Genomic DNA, 14,351 nt, shown 5'->3' with positions numbered 1-14,351 from the left:
CAATTGCCAATAATCACCTTCAACGATTTTTAATAATGGAATTTCAGTAAAATTAGAATTGAATGGCTGTATTTTAATTTAAAAAAATATTCACATTTTTCTAGCAAAATGTTAAAATTATAAGGAATGCTTAGTTTTTGATTTATTTAATTTTATGTAGTTAAAAAACCGAAATCATACGATTTTTATTTGAGGTTTTTACCGTAGAATCATAAGATAAACTCTTTCTACTTGTTTCTCAATGTTTCACCCGTAAACACTACCCGTTTCAATTATGTTTCTGACAAGATTTAAGAAAACTACTTTTAGAAACAAAGATAAAATATTATGTTAAAATCACACATATCCTTAGACTTAAACTGTGATTATACAATAAATTTGTAACGCTTAAAAATCTGTCCTGGCTTTTACTATATCCATTCTTCATTTTTTTTCTGGCATGATCTCACACATCATTCAGTTGTTGGCATCCCGATTACAATAACTCTGATATCAAGTGAAACACTACAACGACAAGTTCGTAATATATTCTATTTTTTATAATTATTAAATTCCTTGTTCTAATAGTATTTAATCACAATATATAAGATCTTTTCATGGTAAAACTGTTTGGTGAATTAATACTATTTATTATACCTAGTTAGAGCAAATTCCAATCGATAAATTATAGATTTTCCATAGTTCACTATAGGAAGTGTTTTGAAATATAACACATCCATGCATGTAATAAAATATTGTATTAAGTTAGAATATGTTCAGAGGTTGTTTAGATTTTTTTTGACAAAGAAGAATTTTTTCTCATTTATTCGTTTCGGATGCATTTTAAAAGATTTCTTTAGAACATTAAAATTCCCTAAAATTTGTAACGACTAACGTAGGTAGGAATACTGTTTGAAATACTGAAACGGGTTTTCATTTCTTTTAATGGAAGAAATTTATTTTACAAAACGGTTTAGACAAACAAAAATAAAAAAAAAATAAAAATAAAACTGTTTCATGGAAAATAATTTTCGGGGTTATCCACTGATTAATAAATAAGAACTCGTACTGGAAGGGAAAATTTATCGAGTCGGTTTTATATAACGGTTACAGTTATCTATTCTAAATAAATTAAAACCTATTCGCATAAACTTAGTTTAATAATATATTTCACTGGAAAGATTACGGTAAGTTGTTATATCGTTAAAACTTGTGTAGATCTACTTTACAAACTAACACGGAACGCCTGACGTCGGTCTCATTTACAGTTAAAACTAACGATTCAGCCTGTCACTGTCTACAAAAGCACCGACCAAAACCGATTCGGGTAGAGCGAAATGAAATCTCAACAAAATTATCTCCTACCTTTTGAAAAAAAAAAAAACATTGTTGAATTATTTTCCAAACATCTATTTAATCAACGATCCAATTTTAATCGTTACATTTTAGAAACCTGTTGACAGAAAATGGGTTATTTTATTTTCCTTCGTCTGATAATTCTTAAATATTAACAAAAACGATTTTACATTATTTAATTCCGACATTTACATTTTATTATGAATGTTAAAACATTATTAAATTGTACTGATCAGCTCGAAAATAATTATAAAATATAAATGTTTCTAACCGTGTCGTTAAACCTTAGTAAAATATTTTTCTGATTAAAAATAGATTGTTGTACGAGTACTATAGCTATAATTTATTTTCCCTGCTAACACCTCTCGTAAATTTTATTTTTAATTTTTTAGTCATTCAAAATTTTTAAAAAAATTCTCATAATTAATTGACAGTTATATTCAAGGAAGAAAATGAATATTTTAGAAAATTTATAAATTTTCTAATAAAAAAAACAACAATAAAACGATGGTAAATGAACAAATCAACAATCAAGCGGATGTCATTTTCAAGAAACTCAATTTACTGAAAACAGGAAATAGATAAATAAAATTAAGACATAAGTATAACCGTTAATAACAAATAAACAAGAAGAAGGCCAGATAAGGAATGACGTCAAATAAAGGGAGCAGCGTTCGTTATATAAAGATCAACAGAAATTTAAAAGTATCCGCACAATAAGTTTTGACAATGGAGTTATTCTGAAACGCGTCAACGTATAATAAAAGAATGAAGCTAAGAAAGGAAATCACAGTGTTCTTAGCAGAAAATATAACAATAACTATTATCTTAATAACAACAATTTAAAAAAAACCATACAGGCTTCCTTATTTATGTGTAAAATCCCACGATTACTCAAATATTTCTATAAATTTATTTTTATTTATAACCATTTACTTTACCTTGTAATTTAAAAGAGGGTGTTTTAATAATAATAATAAAAAAAAATCAATTATTTCACTATCATGATTACTTAACATTCTAATTAAGGCAGTTTTAACGTAAGAGTGAATAATACGATCGATATAGAAACTGCTGTTTCCTATAACCATAGTCCGCTTATTGATGCAATGAAGAAAGCTGATGTAAAGCTAATAGTAATTCAAATATCTCTCTATTCGGTTACTATTTTAATAATCAAGATTATGCTAATTTTATTGACAAATATGTCGTTTATGTCGTTTTATCTTTTATAAGGACTTTTTAAAGTAATCTTCCAAAGTCATCCAAAATGATGTTCATATTACTATCACAGGCACTTTTATCGACATATAAAATATTTTTTGTTGTCCATCATAAAACGTTTTCAATAAATTAAGTTTCACGACATTATAGGATGAGGAAATTCTTTTCAGTGTTAATATTACCATCCAGAATTCCTGCACTGTAGCTGTGTAGTGTTCATTTCTTCATTAAATTTTCGCTCACCAAGCATAATTAAATTTAATTCAGTAAATAAAGTTTTTAAATTATCATTTGATGTGTATGATGTATGAAAGGTTTTTAATATATATAATTATTCTTATCATGAAACGGGATAGTTACAAATGAAATAAACATTTTTGATGTTTTCTATTGAAAAAAATGTAGCTTTTATATGTAAAGACAGAAAGAAATATGGCTTTATAGAAATTATTTTTATGTGATTACGAGTATAATTGCTGTTGAAATCAATATTGATTGTCTAGCTAATGATGTTATCTTTTGTGAGCTCGAATTAGCTAAAATAAGCTCCATTACTTCGTGCAGCGACATTTCAGAACAAAGCACAATAAATGACTATCAGTTATGCAGTCTACCACTGGAAAAAGCAATTAGAAAACACAATTTTTGTATAAAAACAAAATTTCCGAAAGATCTTCCGTGTTAGAAGAGGAAGTTGTGTTAGTGTCGTGTACCTGGTACACGACACTAACACGATCAACATAGGTGTTAGTGGACGTAATCCAGGTAATTCGATTTGATCAGTAAGTGTAGAATTTGGAACTCGGCAACCGATCTTGTGAACAGTTTGCTGAAACGGTTGAAAATGGCGCTTTATTAATTTCAGTTAGTGCTAAGTTTATATGATTTCCATAAAATCTTAAGTAAAGATTCCTGTGTGGACATGTTGGAACGTGTTGAAAAAAGATGGTTTCTTACCTCAGCTAATTTTTGGTGATGAGCATCCGTTTCACTGTATTGGGAGGGTCAATAGTTACAACACACGAATATGGAATAGAAAACTGTAGAGAAACTGTTTAACCTTTACGAGATTCGTTTGAAGTTCATTTGAGGCACTTAAGTTGGCATTAAAACTTCATTTCCCTACAACATGAAGCTTTGTCTTGCTTGTGACAGAGCTCAATATAGATATAGTCCTGCGAATTTCGAATCTCTATTCAAAATTATCTGGACAAACATCTTTTAAGAAATTGGATTGACATGCAATTGAGTGAGGTGTTAAATAGTAAATTTAACACATTTACCTACGTTTTGTGGGGTTTTACGTTAAGACAAAGCTTTTGTCCCTCCCCTTCCTGTTGATGCAAATAACTTAAAACAGTCATCTATGTCAATAGGAAGGGACTAGAACAATCGCTATCACAAACCAACAGGCTATCAAATATTCTGTTGGCTAGATAACGCTGTTGAGCGCGATATGCTTTTACGAGTTAGAGAAGAATCAGAGTACCTTGTTGATATCTGTTATATGATTTACAGGGCACACTCGGGATATTTATAAACACATACTTTAAGAAAATTTCTGTAAAATCATATAAGTAATTTCCATAATTTTAAAACACATACTTTATAAATCATGGAAAGTATCTATTTCATTCGCAATAACTCTATTATCCTGAGTCAGTCGAAACACTTTTTTAATTGGTCCAAAATTCATTAAAACGCTGACAACAAGTTATTAAACTTTTTTGTTTTTGCTTAAATTTTTATTACACGACTGCCCAAAAATGAGTGTAATGCATTTAGGGTGTGTGAATGTTTGTTCCACCGTAGCACAACAGCTGAACCGATTTAGATATATGATCTCTACCCACCGGGTCGGTCTAGTAGTAAACTCGTCTTCGAAAATCAGCTGATTTCGAAGTCGAGAGTCCTAAATTCAAATCCTAGTAAAGAAGTTTATACGGGTAAACACTTTTATACGGGTTTGAAAACTAAATCTTGGATACCGATGTTCCTTGGTGGTTGGGTTTTCAATTAACTACACATCTCAGGAATGGTCGACCTTGAAACTGTACATGACTAAAATTTCATTTAAATTCATACATATCATCCTCATTCATCCTCTGAAGGATGGTTTCGGAGGCTAAACAGAAAACAAAGGAGAGGAGATATATGACCCAGCGTTGGAATTCATACGTTACCGGGAGTGTCATACACTAACAAATATGTATATTATGTTTAAATTTAAGAAATTGAAAAAAGTTACACTCTATACAAATAACTCAGCAAAATAAATACGTCGAACGAAATTAAGTGTCATTTCAAAGATGTAGGGATCGGGAATCTTGTAGTATAAACTTCGTGGAGATAAAGTCTTCACGGATCTAATGACAATGGTCCGAAATTTAGGGGCTTTGTACTTCTACATTACACTGTCGTGTAATGATCTGTACTGGTCGCGGACATTCTATCTTTTTTTTTTTTTGGCAGTCGTGTTTTTTTAATTTTTAACAGACTTAAAACTTGTTCGTTTATTCTCTTTCCCAGTTAGTGATATGTTTTAAAACTGTTTTTAATCTTGTGGAATTGCTTATACAAAAAAATCAATTCTTAATGAATTAAAAAAATAGCAAAACAAAACAACTCAAAATGTAATATTTCAGGTTCTTTAAATGAATATTTTCTTTAAAAAAATATCCTATGCATTTACCACATGCACTAACGGCTGAAAAATATTTCCCTCATTTAGATAAAAATAAAGCTGAAAAAAGTTCATTCAATAGGTTAAAGCAGAAAAATATTAAAAAAGATAAATAAAACTCAGAATTTTACAAGTGGGGTTCTTTTCAAATGTTTTTAAACTAATTTTTGAAACGTATATATCAATTTTTTAGAATTAGAAAATACGTAGCATCACCTTCTATCAATCAAAAGAAAATCTTTCTTTTCTTTTCTTTAAATTTTTTCTTTTCCGGATTCCTCATGTGATATTAAAAACAAAATTATGAGGTATTAGTTTTTTCTCCAGACTCTTCGTTCTTGAAAAGGAAAATAACATTTTTTGAATCTTTTGGTTACAAATAAATTAGTTTTTTCTGAAATTTTATTTATTATTGACAGGACAAAGCCGATCAGTTTATTATTTTTTATATTTTTATCTTTGTTTTGACTGAAAGAGATTTCCTGGTACATTCGTATAAGCTAATTATAGCCATCTGCTAAATCTCTGGATTTCTGTATTTTTATTTGATATGTCCATCTCCTAAGTATAAATAAATTCAGGAAACAATTTAAACTGGAATTCTTCCACATGAACCCATCTTTCACTATCATTTTAATATTTTTTGTCACAAAAAATCCATAAATAGCAAAAATAGATTAAAGGATGACTTTTTGCCAAGCAAGCTAATATAACAGGCGGGAAATAAAATATTCAATAATGGTGAAATATGATAATAGAAAAATTAGCTAATTTAACAAATACATAAATAAATAACAAATAATGGAGAAATAACATTAATATTGAAGCTCTCGCGAAAGTAACCTTCTCTTAATTTACTGCTATTATAATATTAAATTGAAGTATTTTGTGTATAACAGAAACCATTCAACAGTTTTAAATAATAAAAACCTGTGTGCAACATAAATATACAGATTGTAAATAGTTTATTATAGTATAGTTCAAATGTTCGCGCAAGCATCCACTCAACCCCCCCCACAACCCCTCCTGACACACAAACACACACACACACACACACACACACACACACACACACACACACACACACACACACACACACACACACACACACACACACACACACACACACACACACACATATATATATATATATATAATAAGAATCTTTGTCAGCCATTTTGTATTCTCAATTATTGCCTTCGTTTTTACTCGACTACGGATAATTATTTTTCTGTATCTAACTGTTACATCATTAACTGGTACTTCAATCTCTCCCCAATATCATCCCAGATCACCAACCAAATTGTTCACTCATCACTCTCTCTCTCTCTCTCTCTCTCTCTCTCTCTCTCTCTCTCTCTCTCTCTCTCTATGTCTCTTGTTTTCTTTTTGTTCTTACTACCTTTTAATGGCTTTTTATATACTTAATATTTTTTATTATCACGACTATGCTGTTTACAATTCATTAAACGATTTTTACTAATTATTTAATAATTTAGTAAAAAATTATTAAGTCCTCTTATTTTAAAACATTTTGACAAATTATTAATTTATAGTACTATTGCAGAAATATAATATTAGAAGTGAAGTGTAATTTATTACAATAAAGAAATAAATAAAAAATTCATAAAAAATTATACCTTTTAAAAATTTTAAAGTCTAACTAAACGTCCAGCTAGTAAAATTAATTTTCAAATAAAAAAAAAGTAAGATCTGTTAAATAATAACCCAACACCTACTTATATACTCAAATAACAATGTTTTCTATCTCCCATTTTCAATCAACATAAAGATTGTTCTAAAAATGACGAGTCTTTGTTAAGTTTGATGCGTTTTTAAGTGAGGATGCTCAATTTTTAAAAAAATCAAATATTTTTAATTTATTAAAAAGATTCAGATAAACTCAAAATAAGCAGTATAAAATTTATTTTATTGGACCTTTGATCTCAATTATTTTGAAAACTATCAAGTCTGTTGCAAAATGTCTAAAGAATACGGGGCCAATTATTTTTCGCCTGAAAATTGCACACCACACTGCTATTTTCTGTGGGTATAGGGGTCGTGAACGAATGTTTAAGAATTGTTGGAGTTCTAGTAGCGATCTTTCCAATTATTAACTTAACCACTCAAATAAAACTAAACCTCATCTGTAAAAAATATATTATCCAACACTATGAACAAACTGATTAAACCGTTGATAGTAGTGGAGCCTAGCAGCATAATAGACTGGGTGTAATTCCACATGATATTCGGTATAGCTCTAAGCTAAGTAGCCGGATAGCTTTAAAGGCACTGAACAGAGATATTTCTTTTTATTTCGCAAGTTTTCATAATGATTTGTTAGGTGTAGGTGAATTTAAAAAGCTTACCCTAACATCTATCTATCAATGTTTCGTCGTTAAGTGCTGAACGTTTCCTGCTTTGTCTCCGATTGAAAATAGAACCAGCCCCTCTATATTTCTTTATCAAACGATGAATTGAAGATCTATTCAGTACATTCTTACCCGGGAACTGCAATTGAAAAGCATCTTGCTTTTCAATTGAAATCGAAAGTAAAAAATTTGGTTGTTAAAAAATTTTAAAAATCCCTTCTTCCGTGTTCAAAACCACTTTTTAAAAAAAACCTCACATAACCATAAATAACTAATTATTTACAAAAAATAAATGTAAAGTTGTATTAGCTGATTATAAAACAATAGGTAGTGCTGCCAACTTCTTTATCCGAAATTATTATAATGTTTCTAAAAAATATTTTGATTGGGTTGCGTTTTAAAACAAATACCCAGTATTATGAAATTCATTTTTTTAAGCAGTTGTATATTTTATATTATCTTCTACGATTATATATTTAAAAATTAATGTTTGTTTGTTCCGTATGCGTTCCTATACCATTCATACGATTGTGATGAAACTTTGGTGAGATATACGCACGCCCGCGAAGGTATCTGAATAGTTTGGACCCGCTAGGTGGCACTAGGGTGGAGATATTTCGAATAGTTGTATTTATGGTCCGATTTGGCTCATATTTGTCCAAAATATTGGTTGACACACAATTAATTATATGTAATCATACAGCGGGGGCGAAGCCGCGATGGGGATGCTAATTTTATTTAAAATTTAAGAATACCTACAAAAAACCTACTTCCATATGAATAAGAGATGTTCGCAAAAAATTAAAAGGCAGAAAAGTACTGTCTTTATAAAAAAAAAGGAGTAAAACCATGCAGAAAAATAAAATTAGGTAAATATTTATGGTAAGAGTTGGGCGTAAACTAAGGCTAACGTGGGAATATGTTAAAAAAAATATTTCTGTATAATAAAACGTAACAAAATAAAATCAAATCTCGATTAAATTATTTTGTTATATTTTTTGTGCACTTTAACATTTATAGAATGTTGTGTGCATTTGTGTGTGGTACGCGCGCGCGCGTATGTCTTATATATAAATGCGAAAGTTTGTGGATCTGTTTATTTGCAACAGCATCAGGCGAGAACCAACCAACCGACTGCATTCAAATTTTCAGGATACATTCGTGTTATCCCGGGAAAGGTTATAAGCTATAGATCGAGGCCCTATCTCCCTTGGTGGGCTAAGATTAAAAAAAAATTAAACATTAGAAAAACAAAAATTAATCCATTATTTCACGACGGTATATTTCTGCCATCATGGCAACAAAATATAATGATGTAAAATGACTAATTCTTTTTCTTTAAAAATATCTGTAAAATATTTAGTATTCACACAACCATGAGGATAACGAACGCTGGCTTGACGATTTGGTGACTGAAGCGATCCCTGACCGGTTAGTCTAATGTATAAATGTTTTTGATGGATTTTGTCTATCCGTTTGCAACATTATCATGCCAGTAATAAATTTTGATCAATCTGGGACACTATTTAACCATAATTACGGTTATGGGACTTGTCAACAAAAAGCAATTTATTTACTGTTTCTACGCATTGTATTAAGGGATCATATACTTGCCATATACTTATATACTCGCATTGCACTTTTGCCATATTTAAAACCATTAATATTTACAGACATATTATTTTACGCGCGCGCGCGCTCGTACACACACACACACACACACACACACACACACACACACACACACACACACACACGCGCGCGCGCACACACACACACACACACACACACACATACATACACACACACACACACACACACACAAACACATTTAAATATTCAGTATTTAATATTATAGAATTAATTAAAGAAATATATATAATTTTTTTATCAGACGTCTATGCCATATGTATGTTCTTTAAAAGGATTATTTCATTTGTTTATCCTTTTATGTATTAATCTGATCTAGTTTTAAAAACTGAGTTCATTATTCAACAAAATGCTGTAAAAGTGAGTGTATAGAAAAAAATCAATATTTTTATTTAATTTTTTTCTGTAAAATCTTTATTTAATTTGGAAGTTGTATTCAGTAACACGATTAATTTATTTATACAAGATCCATAAAATAAATTCTCGAAGATTCATAATTGATAATAACAACTTCTCCATTTACATATTTGTTGAACAATAAATAACTGAATTTTAAAATAATTGTTGAAATGCATTTTTCAATGAAATACATAAGATTATTCGACGAAATAGATAAAAAGAGCAACGCAGGATACAAAAATTTATGGAAGTAAATTTTTAAATTAATCATTAGTTAACCATAATTAAAATTAACTTACTCATCGTCGTAAATCAGCTAATTTCTAAGTCAAAGTTCTCAGGTTCAAATCGTAATAAAGGTAGTTATTTTTATTTGGATTTGAATACTAGATCTTAGATCGTGGATACCGGTGTTCTTTGATGGTTGGGTTTCAATTACCCACACGTCTCGGGAATGATCGGCCTGAGTTTGTTCAAGACTATACATTTACCAGTACAGTTACATTACACTGATAAGTCGCTAATGACTTTATGCGATTGGTAAATGAAAGTATTAAAAAATGATTGTTAGTTAAGTAAATTTAAAAAATTAATTTTTAAATTAATCGTTTAGAACAGACTTGATGTGCATTGACTCAATACAAGATTCAAACAGTATTCAAAATAGAATAATTTTTTACAAATTATCTAATATAAAGAAGATATTAAAAGCTACTTCCAAATTTTCCACTTGGAACATAAAAACACTAACTCCAAGCACAATAAATTTAACAAACACAACATATTAAACGGATAGATATAGTAGACACCTAATGTTTTATTCGATTGTATGATTAAATTTCAAATGTATTTATAACAGGTACCATTTAATAATATTATTACCGAGAATTCCATTATGAAAGAAGTTGATTAATACATGATTAATTAATTTACTTTAAATAAAACATAATAATTCTGTAAATTCACATCATTCAAAATTTAGGAATAAGATGGCTTTCTTCAATCAAAGCAAAAATGAGAATAATAATTCTCTTTTATTAATGCATAATACATTTTTTAGATGAAAAATGCCAAGCCTAACCGGAATTCAAATCCAAGTCCTTCCAGATGAAATGTTGAGACACAACCAGTCCACCATGAAGGTTGGTAATCTCTATTTAATTTAAGATTTTTAAGTAAATTAAAAATAATATTAATTCATATATATTTTCTTTGCTTAATGTTTTAAAATTAATGAAAAATTAAAAATTTCCGTTAAATTTAATGAGTTTTTAAGGAATTCAAAGTAAAAAAAAAAATAAATTAAAAAAGTTATAAAAATTCACACCTTAACTAAGATATTTTATAGTATATTGGAAATGCTGTTCAGGGCATAATATATAGTTAAATATATCTTAAATTACAAAATTTTGGGCTTTTTTTTTAAAGAAAGAAATATTTATTCTTTATTCCTCTTGAAAACTATTGGGACCTTAATAGAAAAAAAAGTTTTAATGTACGAAGTAATATGCTGAACCTAGAAAAAGATAGAATAATTTAGTATAGTACTACTATTTTTAGGAGTGGGAATAAATTACTTTCATTAATTCTTTCTGATAAGGATTGTTAATTTACATTTAAGGAAAGATATTTAAAAAAAATATCAGTTTAATTATTTGGAAAAGTAAAAAATGTTAATAAAATGTAGAAAAAACATATTCGGGTGGTTGTATTTTTCATCATTTATCTGTAAAAAAAGGGAAAAACCTTTTTTGATTGTAAATATATCCAGTATTAAGCTAAAATGTACACACTATTAACATTAAAAAAATACAATATCTTTATAGTACCCTCTTCATATTTTCCCACTTCCTCGTCCGATTATAAAAAAAATTCAATCTCCATAATTTTGAAACTATTATGCTAACTACAATGATTACAAACTAAGTCATTCCATAAATGTAAAGACAAATATAAATAATATAATTTTACCTGTTAATTAATTATTATGGATTAATAATGTAACATTATTTCTTAGTCTTTATATAAGACTAAGAAATGCACTTACAAGTATAAGTGCATGAATACGTACAGAAATTGTAACAATTTAGTAACAAATTAGTAATTGTAACAAAAATTACAATTTATTTTATAATTGTTACAATTTAGAAATTGTAACAAATGTTAATGTTTTTAGAGGATGTAAAACCATTAAGTATACAAGAAACCGGGATGAAAGTCTTTTTCATATTGTAGAAAATAAATGTGATTGAAAATAACTATAATTCCTTATAAAATCAGATTAGAAAAAAGCTTAAAAAACTGTCAAAAGGTAAATAAGAATAATAATTTTTCCTTCAATTTCCACTTTTTGAAGTCACTGTCAAATTAAAGACAACAACAAAAATCTTAATTATACGTAGTTTAGACTTCACCTTCAAGAAGTAAAAATTGTAAGAAAAATTGAAAAAACCTGACAACACACTTGTAGGACTTTTCCGCCACGTTGCTTTTTTATGATGCACGGCTTACACACACAACTTAATTAAAAATATTTATTATTTTATTTAAATATAATACTTTTTACTTCCTTGTACGAAGTAAAGAAGTACAGTGATCACGAAAAATTTCGGTTTCCAGATTTCAAGCAATATCCATTTTAATCATCCCTGAATCCATTTTGACTAGCTTCGGCGTGAAGTCTGTACGTACGTATGTATCTCGTATAACCCAAAAACGATTTGCCATAGAATGTTAAAAGTTTGGGTTCAGGACTATTGTAACATGTAACTGTGCACCGTTATTTTTGATTACAGTCGACTGAGCCAAAAGTCTCCGAAAAAGCCCAAAATCCAATAAAGTTGGATTTTGGATTTTTACTAACCTGCAGTATTAAGCTTTGAGAGCTTTTCAACGATATATCATAAATGGTACTTATTTTCATTGGTTCCAGAGTTATAGCCAAATGGGATTTTAATTAATGAAATATTTGGACATTAGAAGGGGAAGGTACATCGGTTCGAATCAGACATCTCTTTTTTTTTTAACTTTTTTTAATTTAAATGTATTGATTTATTAATAATTGTTAACCTCTGATTGTAAAAAAAAAATGTACGATAAATAATAATTCAATAATAATAATAAAAAATTATATGAAAAAATATAGAAGATATAATGAAATCAAATTTTATATACTTTTTATTTAAAAAAATGTGTATATGTAATTTAATAGGCGTAAAAGGAAGTCGTATGGTGCTCACATCACATTATTGTTTATTAAGTTCAATGATTCTAACTAAAGCGCGTGGGCATAACATCTTTCATTCGCGTGAATGCGGCGGTACTAGCGGCCACTTTAAATACTTTTTAACATTTTAAATATTATTCATTTAATTCTACCGCTCAGCCGTGAGATTACAACATAAAAGACGACTGCGCAGTTGTACGTCAGTGCTACACTAGCGCTCCTTGTGGTTAGAGGAGGTACTAATGACATTATACCAACTTAGCCACTATTTTATTTAGAGCATTTTTTGGGCTGGGAGAGCGATTTTGCAAAAACATTTTTTGGATATATTAATATTTTTTAATTGTTAACAAATGTACCTAAGAAAAATAAGACCTTATTAGGCGAAATCTCAAGGTTCCGAGGGTGACCTTGCTCTACAGCTTCACCTCCTCTACTATTTAAGTTGAAAATTTAATGAGATCAATGTCCCATATATAAAAGTAATCTGTCCAAGTTTGGTCAAAATCGGTGGAGTAGTTTTGAAGATATAAGGTGATTTAGGGTGCGACATTTAATACCAAACACACACGTACGTACATACGAACATCCGGAAAATTTCCATTTGGTTTTTTAGGGTTCCTTAGATGACAAAACGTAAAGATGCGGTGAAAACAGCATATGCCCAAATTGGAGCTATTACAATACTTTCCCTTCTGCAGCTTTAGCGCTAGACGGGAAAGTAAAGTGTAGTATTTTTTTACACTTTAAGTTGTTATACAGAGTGTTTCTAAAATGGTGGGCTGGCAATACCTTTTCGGATTCTACTTGTAAAACTAAACAAAATATATCCTTAGGAAAAATAGCGATTTCTTCTTCGTTCTCCTCCTGTCCACGCCATTTTGTTATTTTTATATAAAAATTTATAGCTCAAATTCGGGTAGAGAAATGACATTAATATTTTTTAAGCGTCTTAGAAATAAAGTTTTAAAATTAGCAAAAAATCAGGAATTAAATACCTTCGAAAGTTAAAAAATGGCGGCCATATTTATTTTTCTGTGCGTTATATATCCGTAAATATTAGTTTTATCAAAATTTATGTTATACTAAAATATTAAGGTTTTTATTTAGAACAAAATGACATTTATGTTTTTAAAATCGGATAACAAATAGTTGAGTTATGGCAGAAAATTGATGCTGTAATTACGTGTCTGTTTTCAGGTCCTCCACTTTACGTTCAGTTCAGTTAAATATTAATTGTTTTTATTTATTGTTAATTCTGGTATTGTAAATTCGTACCAAATTAAGTAGTAATTTTTTCCCAATAGTAGACCTAATAATTAAAAAAATATAACGACTACCTGTGATAATCTTACTTTAATTATTGTAGAACATTAGGTATAATTAAACAATTAAAAATTGTTAAATGTTATCAAAGATGTTCAAAGTATCCACCATTAGAAATTACACAAGTCTCCAGTCT

At 28.9% G+C, this 14,351-nt stretch overlaps 1 protein-coding gene across 1 annotated transcript in view; it reads left to right on the top strand.

Annotated features, from left to right (window-relative positions):
* The window catches only part of LOC142321008 (beta-1,4-galactosyltransferase 4-like), a 514,975-nt gene that overhangs the window by 21,199 nt on the left and 479,425 nt on the right, over positions 1–14,351 (top strand). The window contains exon 2 of the mRNA XM_075359002.1: positions 10,724–10,805. The gene's annotated coding sequence lies outside the window, so the exon portion shown is untranslated. The remainder of the gene's footprint in view (positions 1–10,723; positions 10,806–14,351) is intronic.

Source organism: Lycorma delicatula, chromosome 3 (genome assembly GCF_047948215.1).
Source record: "Lycorma delicatula isolate Av1 chromosome 3, ASM4794821v1, whole genome shotgun sequence".
In the NCBI taxonomy this organism is placed as follows: Eukaryota; Metazoa; Arthropoda; class Insecta; order Hemiptera; family Fulgoridae; genus Lycorma; species Lycorma delicatula.
The sequence above is the reverse complement of the archived record's forward strand: the minus strand, read 5'-3'. Positions and strand labels throughout refer to the sequence as shown.